General features: G+C 42.2%; 1 pseudogene; it reads right to left on the bottom strand.

The window, feature by feature from the left end:
- Window positions 1-671: 671 nt before the first annotated feature.
- LOC101535021 (serine/arginine-rich splicing factor 3-like) lies at window positions 672-1106 on the bottom strand (annotated as a pseudogene).
- Window positions 1107-16397: the final 15291 nt, after the last annotated feature.

Here is a 16397-nt window from a genome sequence, read left to right as displayed (position 1 = left end):
AAAACATTAATCCCAAGGATTCTCACAAAAGCATATTACAAATGACAGCATGAAAAAAATAATCTTGCACAGTAACTCAAAGTTCAGCTCTACAGTTTTCCCAGTAAAGACTGCTATAAAACAGCTATGTATAAAAGATTGCAATTACAGAATGAATTTATGACCTAAGTGAAGGTAAACGTTCTTGACACTGACCGGACTCTAAACCAACTAGACAGCCTCTGCCCAGGAGAAGACTAGCTGGGTTTTTCAAAAACTTCTCTAATCTATTTTAACATACAGCTTTTATTTTTACCTACTGGCTTGCATCACAGCAGCTTTTACAAACTGCTTGTTTATCTAAAGCCACATATTAATATACCAGCTATGAGAAAGTCTATCTTAGTTCAATTTTTGACAGTGTTATTTAGCTGGGCAAGATTTAAGTCAGTCCATGCAAGACTAAAACTCAAAATTAAAGTAACAATTTTTGGTATCACATGCCTCGTATGATCCATTTCAAACCATAGAAAATTTTTGTGTGTCACTGTTCCAACAGACACACAAATTTGAACACCTAAAACATCTTAAAAATGCACCAAGCTTATGAAGCCTCAAACAAAACTTGAATTTTCTGTACATACTCCTGCCAAATGTAAATTATTCCCTGTAAGCTTCTCTTGCAAACTCGTCTATTTTCTTTCATTTGCCCACGGTCGGCTCTGAGACCTAGAGAAGGAGTGGGATGGCTTGTGATTTCTCTCCAGAGACAGTGATCTTTCTCTTCTCCTTCTTGGAGATCTGCGTCCAGGTGGAGGACTTCCTCGATAATCATCTCAAGGGCGACGACCCCAAGAGGAAGGTGGACCACGATTCGACTTCTTTTTTCGCTATTCGACAGCTCCATTCTCACACGACAGCCACACAGCGGTCTTCCAGCTGGCTCTTGGGCAGCCTCAGCTGCATCCCAGCGGTCTTTGAATTCAACAAAAGCAAAGCCAGGAGGGTTTCTTGCAACCCACACACTTCGGAGTGGTCCATAGTAGCCAAAGGCCCGTTCCAGTTCAGTCTTGTTGCCATTGTTTCCAAGATTACCTACAGTCCAATTGACAGGGATCATGATGCATTTCAAAATCTTAGGTAAGAAATGCAGAGGTTCAACTCCACACGCTCCAACAGATCTTCTCCCTCTGCGGCGGCCCGACGTCGGCAGAAACCCTCTCTCATCCGGTGTCCACGAAATGGCTGCCTATTAATTTCTTAATATGATTTGTCTTACAAATATTTACATTGTCTTTACATTGAAATACTCTGTAAGAATGTCAACCTTTTATTTTTCAAAGATGTATTTGATTTATTTGAAATTCAGAGTTACAGAGAGAGAGAAGGAGAAACAAAAAGATCTTCCACTGGTTCACCCCCCAGATGAACACAGAGGGGTGCTGTGTCTGCTTAGCAGCCACGGTTCAGCACCTGGTCTTGGTCAGCCCTCCCTACTGAAGGATAACAATACTTCATTTGCTCTACCTCCTTACTCAGCATTTTGAAAAGATGCTATCGGGCTTGGCAGTGTGGCCTGGTGGCTAAGGTCCTTGCCTTGATCCCATATGGCTGCTGGTTCTAATCCCAGCAGCTCAACTTCCTCTCTATCTCTCCTCCTCTCAGTATATCTGACTTTGTAATAAAAATAAAATAAATCTTTAAAAAAATAATAAAATAAAATAAAATAAAAAGAAAAGATGCTATCAAGTCATCACAACAAGGTTCATTTCAACTCCTGTTTTGTTGTTGTTGTCTTTTTTCACCACCAAACTCCCTGCAGAGCTGTGTTTTCTGATCTCCTTCTTAAGTTTTTTCCTAGGCTGACAACTGCTCTGACTGCTATTTATTATGTCCACTTATTCTTCTCTTCTGCAATTATAATAAATCTGTTTCCATCTGCATTATCATTATCAAAGATGCTATGTGTTTTAACAAAATAGTATGTGCTGGTACTGTGCTTAAGGGTTTATTTTCTAAGCTAAACATTTTCCCTCAGGCTCCTGCAGCTTGCAACACTTTGGTAAAGTATAATTATGTAAAAGTTATTTGCCTATTTCCTTCTTCCTGGATTCAAAAACTGCTTTAACATTTTCAAAATTCAAATAATTTAAACATCTATGGGTTAAAATTGATTTTTTATACCACATTCTAATCATAATTTTTCTGTGCTTTCTAAACTACATGGGTAACAAAATATTATGTAACTTGGAGCTTTCTGTGTCTTCTGTTGCCTTTACTGAGTTTGGTTACCTTTAAAAATATCCATCTTAAAGGATATCTGCTCCACAGTTTTGGTTAAAATGCTCAGGTGTAACTTTTGCTTTGACAATGGTTTTAACAATTAACAATTCTTTTATATCTAAAGCTCTAACACCAGGTCTTCAACATTGAAGCTTCCATCTGGACCTCTGAAATCTATTTCAATTACACACTCAATTGGAAGGAAAAATACAGCCTTATGCATTGTGTTATCTGGGATTAAGTACTGAGAAGCTTTCTAGCTCCAAGCAGTAATTCAGACAACATGCCTGAGGAAATCTACTTTCTACCAGGGACCTTTAGGCTAAGCCTTGAAAGAATACCCTACTGTTTACCCCAGTGGTGCTCACTTTCACCACTGTGCAGCCAGAATGGTAGTCACCTCAATATCCCCAGCAACAGTTAGGGTCTGTTCTTCTGAAAGGGAAAAGTGGGTAATGGACAGTTAGGCAGACTAACAGTTACATTTCTGTTGAAATGAGCAAAGGGGGAGTATCTTTGAAAATATACAAGAATATTGCATCTGCTCAGAAGGTGCTTCTAAACAAGACAAAAGTCCCACCCCACACTTTCAAATTTTTAGTTTTGCCATGAGAACAGAAAGAAGGAAGCAATCACACCCTTCTGGGAGCCTTTTGTTTCATCATAGACAAACTGACAGATTTACAATTCTGGCCTTCTGATGAATTCTGCCGCACCCACTTATTCATTGTTAGCCTTTACTCTGCTAACCTGAATTGCACTTAAAAGATACAACTTCTGTTATTTTCTCTGGTCTTCCTTTCACAGAGCTCCCCTCCTGATTGCTGTGGCAAGAGGTTTCTGACTTAATAAACCTTGCTTTGCTCAAAAAAAAAAAAAAAAAAAGACACATCAAAATATATTCTAACAGAATCCTGATAAAGAATGGTTTGTAAAAAATTTGTTTTAAAAGGATCCAGAAACGATTAGAAGTCTAGGACCATCAGGAGAGGTACAATGTAATTCATCCTCAAAGTGGATATTATTCATGCCCTCAAACAGATAAATCATAATTCTCCAGGTTCATAGAAAATGAAGAACATAGATAGATCCCTTAACTGTAAACCGAGAGAAGCTGGTCTCTCACAGGCTATCAAAATCCAAGTCAGACATTTGCTTGCAATATTTGTTACCGATTAGGAGAAACATGCCATACTTGATAAAACACTATGGACAGAGAAAACAAACAGTGGTGTAAAAAACTGAGCCACAAAAAAGCTAAGTTAATGAATCCAACAAATAATTTAGTGTCTGACATTCAACACCATCTAAAGGTCCACGCTCTTCCTGAAACCAATTCTTGTGCTCTGAAGATCATGAAACTCTTATTATCAAAGTGACATGAAAAATTCATACCTTTAAAATAAGATCAATTTAAAATAAGCTCAACTGTGCCTTCAGTGGGTAAAGTAATGGGAAATTCTCTTGAAGTCATTGGTTTCATTCAGTGCTTTTGCATCTCTGCTACTCCCTGTTGATCCTCCATTACACAATGATCAGTGAGTTCTCAAGCCCGGAAAAAGACATCCTGAACTAAGAGTGTTGATTTTTCTTGTTTTGTATTTTAAATTTTTTCTAATTGTTTATTAGAAAAAGGGAAGAAGATAGAGTCCATATCCATAGGTTCACTCACCAAGTGCTTTCAATGGCCAAGACTGGGCTAGGGCCAATGTCAGGAACCAGAAACTCAGTCTAGGTCTCCTACCTGAATGGCAGGAGCCCAATTACTTGATTCATCATCTAGTGCCACCTAGGCCCTGCACTGATAGAAAAATGTACTTAAGAGCCTGAGCAGGGAATTGAACTCAGGCACTCCAGTGTAGCACATAGGCATCTTAACCTTGAAATTAAATGCCTATTCCCTGGAGGTGCTGGTTTATGATTCAGCTACTTCTATTTACCTCATACACCAGCAAGAAATTATTCATATGAGCCTTAGATCTCAACTTGGCAATAGCAGTCTGTAAGAAATCATTTCCAGATTATTATAAGTAAGAAAAATATTACAACTCTGACCTTAAAAATTCTTATTTCGAAATGTCACTTAACTATAGTTCATGAGACTTCCAAGTAACACCAGGTGATAATGTAGCTAATATATAACAAATAAGTAGAAAATGTCCTATGATAAATACACAGTACTGTAGCTCCAAAGTGTTGTCAAATTACATAAGTGAGAAACAAAGGCAAAAATAAATAACAGAGGATTGGATAAGAAAGCTATGGTTCATCTACTCCATGGAATACTACTCAGCTATTAAAAAAAACAAAATGCAGTTTTTTGTGGCCAAATGGGCCAAACTGGAAACCATAATGCTAAGGGAAATGAGCCAATCCCAAAAGGTTAAATACCACATGTTTGCCTTAATTTAAGATGATATGATGTTATGTATAACATGTTATGTTTTGAATGTTATATGTTGTGTATAAACTAAAATTGAAATGTCAATGAGGTGGTCACAGAAGGTGGCTGGGAACCTGCATTTACTTTTAACATATTGGTTACTCATTACTATGTCAATTAATTCCATAATGATGTAAATTTTTGCTGATGGTATGTTGGAGCTTTCAATTGACTGGGATGATACTCTGCTGGCTCTGTCATCAGACCAGAGAGGGTATACCTAAGAAGCCGTTGAACTTGACGGGACAATAAGATGCTGGACTCTATGTTTGGTATACGCTTGCAATGGGGAAATCTCAACTGAACTTGAGCTGTGGTTATGCAACAAAGTGGAGGAATCCACCATGGTGGGAGGGTTTGGGGAGGGGTGGGGAAAACCCAAGTATCTATGTAACTGTGTCACATAATACAATGTAATTACTGAAGTTAAATAATAAATAATTAAAAAAAGGGGGGGGGGGAATGTAAGGCAGCTGAATTGGTATAGCTACACTAACTTTGGCTGCTCTGGGATACAAAAAGACCAAAGGAAGGACCTCACTTCCAGGGATTTGATTGAAGAAAATTTTTGGCAAAGAAACAAAAAAGCAATGATAAGTCCATGGGACAAGAGGAAAGAAGACAAAGCCATTGGTGCAGCCAGCCTAGGCTATGAGTCACCATCCCACCACTTCAAGCTATGAAGAAATTGCTATGCATCTTACTACTTATAATTTTAACTGAAAGTGAATTCATAGTCACCCACTGACTTTACCTTCAGCCCACAGAGTACCCACAGAGCACTAGTGGGCCAGGTAGCAGTCTGTTCAACTAGGTCACAGCACATGCTGGTACAAATAAGATCTGGGCTAGGACAAGCCTGGCCCACTGATATGCATGAGAGCCAGGGCTGATGATGGGCCAGACCAGGCAAGGCTGTAGCACCCAACAGGGAATGTGAGAGTCAGGTCTGGGGTGGGCGTACTTGGAAGGGGTCTACGCAGGGTTCCCAGACTAAGCCACAGCACCTGCAGGTACAGGTACAGGTAGGAGCAAGGTTTGGGGACAGTATGGGGCAAGCCACAGCACCCGCTGGAACTGTTCAGGGCTAGATGTTGGCACAGCCCTGGATAGTGGACTTTAGGATTGGCCTGACCAGGCGCAGCACCAGATGGCACATGCAAAGCTGAGTCTGGCAAGTCAGGCCACAGCACCCACAGGTTCACATGAAACTGTGGATGAGTAGCTGCGGGATTCCCAGCATGCCACCCATTGACATGCATGGGGTTGGACCACAACCCTGAATGGAGTTCTTGGGGATCACCCTGACAAAGACACAGCACATGCCAGCACTCATTAGAGTCAGGTCTGAGGTCCAAATCAGTATGGGCTATTAGAAGTCAGCACGTGAGTCCACTTCACCTGATTCCCAACCTTGGGAAACACCACACAGACATCTGATCTGGCCTCGCAGCACATACTGTGGGACTGGGCTGCCCTGTTACTGACTCCTTGTAAGGCAAGACAACATACCTTAATGTACAAAAAAACAGAGCAGCTGGCACCTCTGATTCAGCAGAGAACTTTGAGTGCCTCATCAAAAGATGGAAAGAAGAGCAGGCTGAATAACACTACAAGATAAATTCTCCACCAAGCACCTAAGGCTGTGAACATACTGAAACACAGACAGCCTGCCAATATGGGAAATGCTATCTCACATCTGGCACAGTGAAACCAACACCCTGCAGTCCCAGGTGTAGCAATGTCTGTGTTATGAGCCACAGTATCATTTGGACTCTCCAAGAACAAGAGGAAGGGCCCAGACACATCACACAGTCTTAGAGCCACAGCAAGTGATGCCACTCCAATACAATAACAGTGGGTGACCTCAACACCCAATTCTCATCAATGGGCGGATCCATCTGTGATAAAGCAACAGTCAAAATCATACTGAATGCAGAAAAGCTGAAAGCATTTCCCCTCAGATCTGGAACAAGACAATATTATTCATATTCAATGCAGTATTGGAAGTTTTAGCAAGAGCAATCAGGAAGGAAAAAGAAATAAAGGACATCAAAATTGAAAAGGGAGAGGTTAAGTTATCCATATTTGCTGATAACTTGACGTTGAGCATGGAAAAACTAAAACATTCCACCAAAAATCTATTAAATTCCATTAACCAAGCCAGTAAAGTTTCAGGTCACAAAATAAACCACAAAAATTGTAATTTTATATTAAATTTTCTGTTTGGATAGACAAAGCAAGTTGAGCTTCTCTGCACTTAGTAATCAACATTATGTGGATGATCACATCAGGAAAAAAATTATTCTTGCTGTGAAGTCATTGATCCCATCAACAAAATATTAACCATAATCACCACTGCAGCACTTTGGCGTTCAGTTGTTTATGTACCTCACAGGTCTACGGGAACCTTCATTTGGCAGAATTAGTCACTAACCCTGAATATCATATCTAGGATCACACGATATAGTCTCTGAGGTTTGGAGCTACCTAAATATCCAAAACACTTTAGCCGTCAGTGAGCAGTCCTCAGATGGATCACAAATGAGCTCGAAAATGTGACTGAACAAATGAGAACGGCTGCAAGAATGTGTGACTTGCATTCAAGCTCAGGAAAAGAAACGGAGCCTTCAGATAGTACCTGACCTGGAGGATGCCACCTAGTGGTTAGCCAAAGAAGAAAAAAGAAATAGCATTGTGAATGCCCTCTTACTTAATTGGGAGACAACCGGCAAAAAAAAAAAAAAAAAAAAAAAAAGGCGATCTTGTAATCAGTGAAATACCCATTTTTAACACCTGGATGAATATTTCAGGAATACAGATAATTCATTTTAAGATTAAACCTAGGGCCCGGTGTGATAGCATAATGGTTAAGATCCTCGCCTTGAACACGCCAGGGTCCCATATGGGCACCGGTTCTAATCCCAACAGTTTCTCTTCCCATCCAGCTCTCTGCTTGTGGCCTGGGAAAGCAGTCAAGGACGGACCAAAGCCTTGGGACCCTGCACCCACGTGGGAGACCTGGAAAGAAGTTCCTGGCTCCTGGCTTCGGATCCGCACAGCACAAGCCATTGCGGCCACTTAGGGATTGAATCATGAGACGGAAGATCTTCCTCTCTGTCTCTCCTCCTCTCTGCACATCTGCCTTTCCAATAAAATAAATAAAATCTTTTTTAAAAAAAGATTAAACTTAAATTCTTAACAGTTCTATTTAAAAAGTGAAAAAGGGGAAAGGCAGACATATTCTTAACTTTTAGAATAATCATTCTTTAAAATGCCAGTCTGTTTCTGTCTACCTTACTATTTCAGAATGTCCCAGGACCTCTTTCAAGTTGGAAGTCAATAAACATGTATGCATTAGAAATAAATGTTAGGGGCCCGGCAGCGTGGCCTAGCAGCTAAAGTCCTCGCCTTGAAAGCCCCGGGATCCCATATGGACGCCGGTTCTAATCCCGGCAGCTCCACTTCCCATCCTGCTCCCTGCTTGTGGCCTGGGAAAGCAGTTGAGGACGGCCCAATGCATTGGGACACTGCACCCGCATGGAAGACCCGGAAGAGGTTCCAGGTTCCCGGCTTCAGATCGGCGCGCATCGGCCCGTTGCGGCTCATTTTGGGAGTGAATCATTGGATGGAAGATCTTCCTCTCTGTCTCTCCTCCTCTGTGTATATCTGGCTGTAATAAAAAAATGAATAAATCTTTTAAAAAAAAAAGAAATGTTAGGCACTCTGGCAAATTTGAACATAATTGATCTCACTTTTCAGTTATATATGCTCATATTTTAGGTTTAATATTGAGGGAAGGCTCAACAATATTCTCTATTCATTAAATCACAAGGTAATATATTTTAATTGGCCAATTCTATGTACAGAAAAGAACTGAGTAGGAAATATGTTAAGAGGATTTATAATCATCTGTATTAACTCACTTCTTCTGCATACAAATTATTCTTTTAGTTCAGAAAGGGGCTTTTTGAAGCAATATAACTTCCTAATTTGTTCCTCAGAACTTCAATACCTACTAGTTTAAAACTGGTTAATGGTAAGATTCCATGGCCTATGAAATCTGAAATGTTAATGTCACCACATACAATAAATGGCACACATGATGTTATTAACAAGCTACTTCTTAAAACTCTCTTTCATGTTATGGGGAAAGTACCTAAAGAACACAGCAACTGCTCTTAACAGATAGTATTCTGAAACACCAGCTAAACATTAGTTTGAAAAACATAAACTAAACAGTAATGACTCCCAAAAGTGAAACACCCACAGCCCAAATCAAATCAATTAAACCATGAAATCACTCTAACCAGAAGAAGCTTTGTAAGGTTTCTGAAGCCAGACCTCATTCTCCAAGAAATAGTCAAGGTCTTTCATTATTCTGTTCTTCTGGCCCTTCTCCTTTTTCTTTCATACTAGCAAGAATTTATTCTGAGAGTTAACACATATTGTTTTAAAATCTAGACTTAAGCATTACTAATCTGAAAGAAATTTTTACCTAAAAAATTATCAGAATCCTTCAGCATTAGTTTGAAACCAAAAATATATCACCAAGTCATTAAATCTTACTTCTTAGTCTGAGTCCTGTAAAACCATTCCCTTACTCAGGCTAAGTAGACAGGCTAATTGGATCTACAACCTTGCTCTCTGTGCTTTAATCTCCTACACACCTGCTTCGGTTGAATGACTAGCACATTTTGCATTGCTCTAGTAGAATATTAACAGAATCAGCTTTGGGGAGGACCGAAGAATTGAACTTAAAACTAGGTTCAAATCTTGTCTTTGCCACTAGCCAAATATGTGTCCTCTAGCAGAGGAAGCTCCTGGCACTTGGCTTTGGATCAGCTTGATGCCGGCCATTGTGGCCATTTGGGGAGTGAATCAGCAGATGGAAGATCTTTCCCGGTGTCTCTCTTCACTCTGTAATTTTGCCTTTCTGGTAAAAATAAATGAATCCTTAAAAAAAAGATAAGTGGGCCCTGTTGGTAACCTAATGGCTGAAATCCTCACCTTGCACATGCCGGGATCCCATATGGGTGCAGGTTCTAATTCCAGTGGCTCCACTTCCCACCCAACTCCCTGCTTATGGCCTGGGAAAGCAGTGGAGGATGGCCTAAAGCCTTGGGATTCTGCACCCACATGGGAGACCTGGAGGAGGCTCCTGGCCATTGGCTTCCGACTGGCTGAGCTCTGATCATGGTGGCCGCTTGTGGAGTGAATCATTGGATGGAATATTTACCTCTCTGTCTCTCCTCCTCTCTGTATATCTGACTTTCCAATAAAAATAAAATAAATCTTATAAAAAGATAAGTAATAATTTTTAAAGGAATAGCCAAAGAAATGACATTAAACTAATAAGTGAAGGTTGTCATTGGTATCAGAGTACCTAGGTTCAAGCCTTGGTGCCACTCCTAACTTCAGCTGCAGAACCTGAGAGGCAGTAGTGATGGCTCAGATAGTTAGGTCCCTGACACAAATGTGAGAAACCTGAATTGAGTTCCTGGCTCCTGGCTTTGGCCTCTCCAAGTCCTGGCCATTGCAGGCATCTGGAGTATGACCCAATGGATAAGAGCTCTGTATTTCAGATTTTTTTTAATTAATGGGAAAAAAATTAGTAGCTGAAATATAACAAGAACCTGACTAATGAAATAAATAGGAGCAAGTATATTCAAGGCAAAAAAACAAAAATCAAGCGAAAAAGCTCTAAGAGGGGAAAGCATTTGATCTAGCAGTAAGACACCAGTCGAAATGCTCACATCCCAAATTAGAGCAGAAGAGCTCAATACCCAATTGTAGATTCTGATTCCAGCCTGCTTTAGTGCAGACCCTGGGTGCCAGCAGTGATGTCTCAGGTAATTGTGAGAAACCTGGATTGAGGTCCTGATTCCCAGCTTCAGCCTCGCCCCAGCCATAGGTAACTAAACTGGCAAAAACGAAGTGCCCGCTCTCTATCTATCTATCTATCTATCTCTTTCTGCCTCTGAAATGAAAATTAAATGCACAAAGAACAATAGTAAGAGCTTTCAAGTAAAATAACCTTCAACATAACCAGAGCACAAGCTGGCATGTGTTGGGGCTAGCAATGTAGCAGGCTGAGTAGTGGAGGCCACGGCAGGAGTCTGAATGGGAATGATCAATCCATTAACATGTAACAGGAAGGGTCATTTATCTATGAACCAGCCAGGGGGTCTCATGATAGTTCATATCAGTCTTAAGTGCAGGCACAAAGGCTTTCTCTACCACCAACTGACAAAGGGATCACCTATGTTTGGCACAGTACATGCTTGTGGTTAACAACGCTGCAAAGAGAAGAGTGGGGGTGTGGGGCATCCACAGGTATAAGCCAGAAAAATTTGGCTGATGAGATCACACTCCTGTTGAGCAGGAACACACAATGCTAATGGCAAATAAAATCTTCACCAATTACTGATCCCAGGAACAAATTTGGAGTGTGAAGTTCCAATTCTATGAATACTGGAAGTCTCTTGTCAATGAGTTACACTTTCACAATAGGCTTAGGTGCTTATGATGATGAATTTTATGCCTGCTTGATGGGCCTCAGAGCTACCCACATAATTGGCAAACATTTCTGTCTGGAACAGTATTTCCAGAAGAGATCAGCATTTTAATTGATTAACTTAGTAAAGCAAATGACCTTCCCCAGGGTAGCTGGGTGTCACTCAGTGTTGAGGATCTAAGTAGAACAAAAGAGCACAGAAAGATGACTTTACCCTGTTTGGTTAAGCTGGGATAGCCCCCTTTTCCTCCCCTTGGATATCAGCACTCTTGGTTCTCAGACTTCGGATTCAAGCTAGGCCTACATTATCACTGCACCCCACCTCCATTCTCAGGCCTTCAGATTCAAACTGAATTATACCACCAGCTTTTTTGGTTCTCTAGAGTGTGGACACCAGATAATGGCACTTCTTGAACTCTGCAAGTGCATGAGTTAACTTGCATAGGAAATCTCACAGTAACATGTATATTCAGATGTTCCTTGACTTATATGGAGTTCTAAGAAACTCATCATAAGGTGAAAATATCATAAGTCAAAATTGCACAGAGTACATCTAACTTATTGAGCACCATAGCTTAGCAATGCAATGCACAGAAGGGCATCATTGCCTCTCCTTGCAGCTCTGTGTCTGGCTGAGCGCCACAATGCCCTGCCACTACCCAAGATCCTGGTACAGTCTCATACTGCTTATACACACAACACACACTTCCTAACAGCCCGTAGTCTACACCAATGGACTTTCTACACTTTTCTCCTAACTCTTTCACAGTAGATCTCTGAGCCATTTAGTAGCATAAGATGAATCTTCCAAAACCCAGTGCCTCTTTACACAAAGACAGGAAAGGGTTAATATCAATGATTTTCAGAGAAGTAAAAAAAATGAGACTTGTTTTTTTGAGAAGGTGAGCAATCATATGTCACAGACATTTTTAGAGCACTCTCATTACTCTGTAGTCTCGCTTGAAGTGGGGATGAGTGCAAGAAAGGAGAGCAGCTCAGAACCTACTGCAGCCACCCAGATGGGAAATGAGGTGGGGACTAATGAGGTGCCAGTGAAACCAGAAAGTAGAACATAACGGAGGAGGCATTTCTGGAGACACAAAGAAAAGTCCTTGTTGATGAATCTGATGAAGTGAACAAAAAGATGAACTTCCCATCAGAAAATGAGGAAGCAAGACTTTTAAGAAAAATGTTAAGTTTCATCGTGCCATGTTCAGGCTTTGAGTAGGCAAGCCAAGGAAGATTTCGGAGCTCAGAGGAGGGGTCTGAAGTGTAGTTGGAGATTTGGGAGTCATGAGTGGGAAGCAACAGGACTTGGATGTGTTACTGGGACGAGGAGAGGAACCCAGGTCAGAGGCCTGCAAAGCCCCTACAGTGGAACCTGGATGGTGAACAGCCACCAGCAAAGCAGGAAGTGAGAAGAGACTGTCAACCAGAGAAGGCTATGGCGCTCTCATCATCCGCCTCCCAGAGTGAAAGTATCGCAAGGCTATTTCACCTTTTTTTAAATTCAGAGCATTTTATTTCCTCATTTTTCTCCACTGCCACTGCAGAAGTAGCATGTTCTGTTTTACTGAGAAGAGATTCTTTCTTTAATTTCTTCTGTTTACTTTTCACTGAGAAGCTGTTAAAATATAATTAAAGCAGATAAAAATCATACATGCAGTAAACTATCTGAACCACAAGAAGAAATTCTAACTTTCAGGGAAATCACTTTTTAATTGGATCTGAAGTTTTAAAATCCTAATGTGATTTCCCACATATTATTAGATGTTCTGTAACATAAATTATCTTCAATACTCCACTCCCAAAACAAAGGACAGTATTTAATAAAAACTAATAAAAAGAGAAATTCAAGTAGAATTTTGAAAGCTTTTATTCTTATTAGCTTTTTCAACATCAGAATCACAGTAGCCATTGGAGTTACTGTCAGTGAGAAGCAAACTTTCTTTTTTTTTTTTCAGCTTAAGAATTTTTTTCATTGTATTTTGGACAATCTTTACATAGTTAATTATGGTAAAAAGGTTCAAGGGCTACAGGTAAGTGTGTAAGACTATTATTTCCATATTGTTTCATTCATGCATCTGAGGTAAAGGGGAATATTAAGGGAGAAAGCGCACCCAGTCTCCCTGATGTAGGGCATGCTCCGAGGGTCTTGCTCAAGTGGTTTTGATAGTTCAACAGTTATGAATTGCTGCCAGTCTTGCCACTCCAAGCACGATGAGGTCTTTGAGGAATTCACTGAGTGACATAGTCCATCATAGAGTCTCTGTTTGCCCAGTTTTTCACTGCCAACATATGGCTGAGGTGGTTGATTGACTTGCTCTGTCCTCTATGTTTTCATGGTTAGAGTTCTGAGTCCAGCAGTTCGATTGGGGAGATCTCCAAAGAAACTTTGTCTGAGGTGTTCCCAGACCAGATTCTTATATGTACTAGCAAGTACAGGGCCTGCACTGTCCATCGCCCCAATCAGCAGGTGGTTAAAATTACTGGGTCAGTTCTGTTTCCATCCCAGACTTCCACTGGAACCAATGGGTGTTGCAGTCCAGCCTGGTTCAGTCCAGCACATGCTCGGCCCTCACATAAACCAGTGGGAGCTGCAGCCCAGCCAGAGTGACCCAGAATAACCCCCACCAGGCCCGCCCCCTGCCCTGGTTTGCCAGTATGTGCAACAGACTAGTCCAGTCTGTCCCACACCCCATTCAGTTCTCATACATGTTAATGGGCATTAGAGCCTAGTTCCATCCAACCAGCTTAACTATCCAGCCCACACAGATGTTGTTGGGTGCCTTTCTGTCCAGCCACCCCAGCCCCTGTCCTAGTTTTCGTGCCCTGCAATGGGAGTGGCAACCTAAGAGGGAGGAGCCCATTATTTCCCCTCTAGACCACTCCCACTCCCAGACTATGTACGCTCCAGGTGGTTCTGTGATTTGACTTGACAGAATTAGCTCCCAGTGCCAGCTTCTGCCAGCTGATGCTGTGGCCAAGCCCAAACAACCCTCACCCATTCCAATTTTTGATTGCACCAGTATCAACAATCAGCCCAGCCAGGCTTTTCCCTGATCAAGTCCACATGAGGCCCACAGGTGTTGTAGCCCTGCTTAGTCTGGTCTGCACCCATCCCAGCTCACACTCTCCAGTGGGAGTAGCTGTCCAGCAGGCGAAAACCACCCCCATATTCCCCCTGCCAGCTCCGCCCCCTCCCTTCCTGTGCTGATTGGGCGCAGCAGTCACATCCAGTACAGGTAATCTCACCTTGGCATTCCGTATTGTGCACTAGTTTTTTGTCACGACCAAACCTGGCTCGACCCACACTCTGTTCTGGTGCTCAGATTTGCCAGTGGCTGATGTGAACTGATTCAGTCTGGTCTGCCCCCGACCCATGCCAAATGTATGCCAGGGGAAACTTTCCATGGCCTGTTCTGGGCTGTTTCCTATCATGCTTCTTGCGCTTACCTGCAGGGTCTGTGTCCTGCCAGAGGAGTTGCCCAGGCTCCTCCACCAGAACCTCTCCAATGCCAAATTTGGCACAAACCAGGGCGTCCATGAGCCAGCCTTACTCAATTCACCTCCTGTTCTAGCAGGAACAGTGACTTTTCCTGACTGGCCTTCAACCCAATCTGGTTCTTACTGTTGGATGCTTCAGTCCAGCCACGGCTCGTCCATTCCCACATGCGGCTCACACATGGCTCAGTAGGGGTTGAGACCTAGCCTAGTCAGTCCCACATCTACCCTGGTCCTCCAGAGCACCAGATGGTGTTGGGGTCTAGCCGGGCTTGGTGCATCAAGTCCCAGCCCACACTTGTGCTAAGTGAGACTACAACCGTATCCAGATCAGAACACAGCCGCCATTCCAACCCCGTGTTCCTTCGTGGAAATCTCAATTCAGCTAGAGTGTCCCCTTAGGAGAAGCAAACTTTCTTGTCATGCATGTTCATTTCGTCCTGTGAAACGCAAAGTGTGCTTAGGAAATCAGTGTTGCGGGAGACCTTAATGTACAAAATGAGAAACTGAAATGCCCAGCAAAGGTAAGTAAACAGACAATATTTGTTTGACTTCTTGGTAAGCATCAAACACTACATGTAAACTAAGGAAAATCTATCCATGGAGAATTCTATTTTACTAAGGTAGCAAATTTCTCCAGCATATCAAGTTATAGCTAGGAATGATGTTACAACACAGCAGTTAAAGATACTGTCTGTGACATCCTATATGGGCACTGGTGTGTGTCCTGGATGCCCGACTTGTGATTCAGCTCCCTGCTAATGACCTGGGAAAGGCAGCAGAATATGAATCAAGTGTTTGGACTCCTGTAACAGGCAAGGAATTCCTGGTTTCTGGCTGCTGCCTGGCTCTGGTCTGACACTGCAGTAAGCCAGTAGATGGAGAAAACAAATTCTCTCTCTCTCTCTCTCTCTCATTTCTTTTTTAATACTAAAATTTTGTATTTAACATTGTTCACTTAACTGAGGGAAGGATTCATGCCCATATGGGTCTCCGATTACAGTGGGGAGGGACAAGGTATGGAGAAGGTGGTGGGACAAATGTTTCAGCGCTTTTTTTTTCTCCTGTGTTCACAGGGAGGGGAGAAGGGTAGCATTCCTTGCTGTCAAACTGTATCAGCACCTGAGGATGGGGTACAGCTCACATAATGGTGCCTTAGAGACCCCCATGTGGGGAAGAGTGTTCCAAGGTTGTTACTTGAGGGTTTTGATTGTTCTGAGACATTATCCACTTCATTGCCCCAAGGTTTAGCAAATCATCCAAGATCTATTCGCTGACCAAGTCCAGATTAGGAACATGTTGCAAAGCGTGGCCAGGAGAGTGAGCCAACCTATTCTTCTTTCCACCCTCTAACGTGGTACTCAGCATCTTCTGTGGGCCTAGATGAGCTGGCTGCCATGTCTCCTGTGTGCAGCTGGGCCTGCTGACCACTGCACAAGCATCAGCAACTGAGGAAACTCAGTTCTGATACATGCACTCCAAAGTTGGACCACATATTCTGTGATTTTCCCTGTGTCCAGGGTTTGAGCCCATACACCTCTTTGGGGAGTACCCCCAAGAAACATCACCTGGGATGACCTCAGACTTGACTCTTACATGTAGCAGCCAGTGTGCAGTCAGGTGCAGTCTGTCACCTGCATCAGCCAAAGCACAAACGGGCAGATGCTGCTG

The sequence above is a fragment of the Ochotona princeps genome, chromosome 2 (assembly GCF_030435755.1).
Source record: "Ochotona princeps isolate mOchPri1 chromosome 2, mOchPri1.hap1, whole genome shotgun sequence".
In the NCBI taxonomy this organism is placed as follows: Eukaryota; Metazoa; Chordata; class Mammalia; order Lagomorpha; family Ochotonidae; genus Ochotona; species Ochotona princeps.
This window is presented reverse-complemented; position numbering and strand designations above follow the sequence as displayed.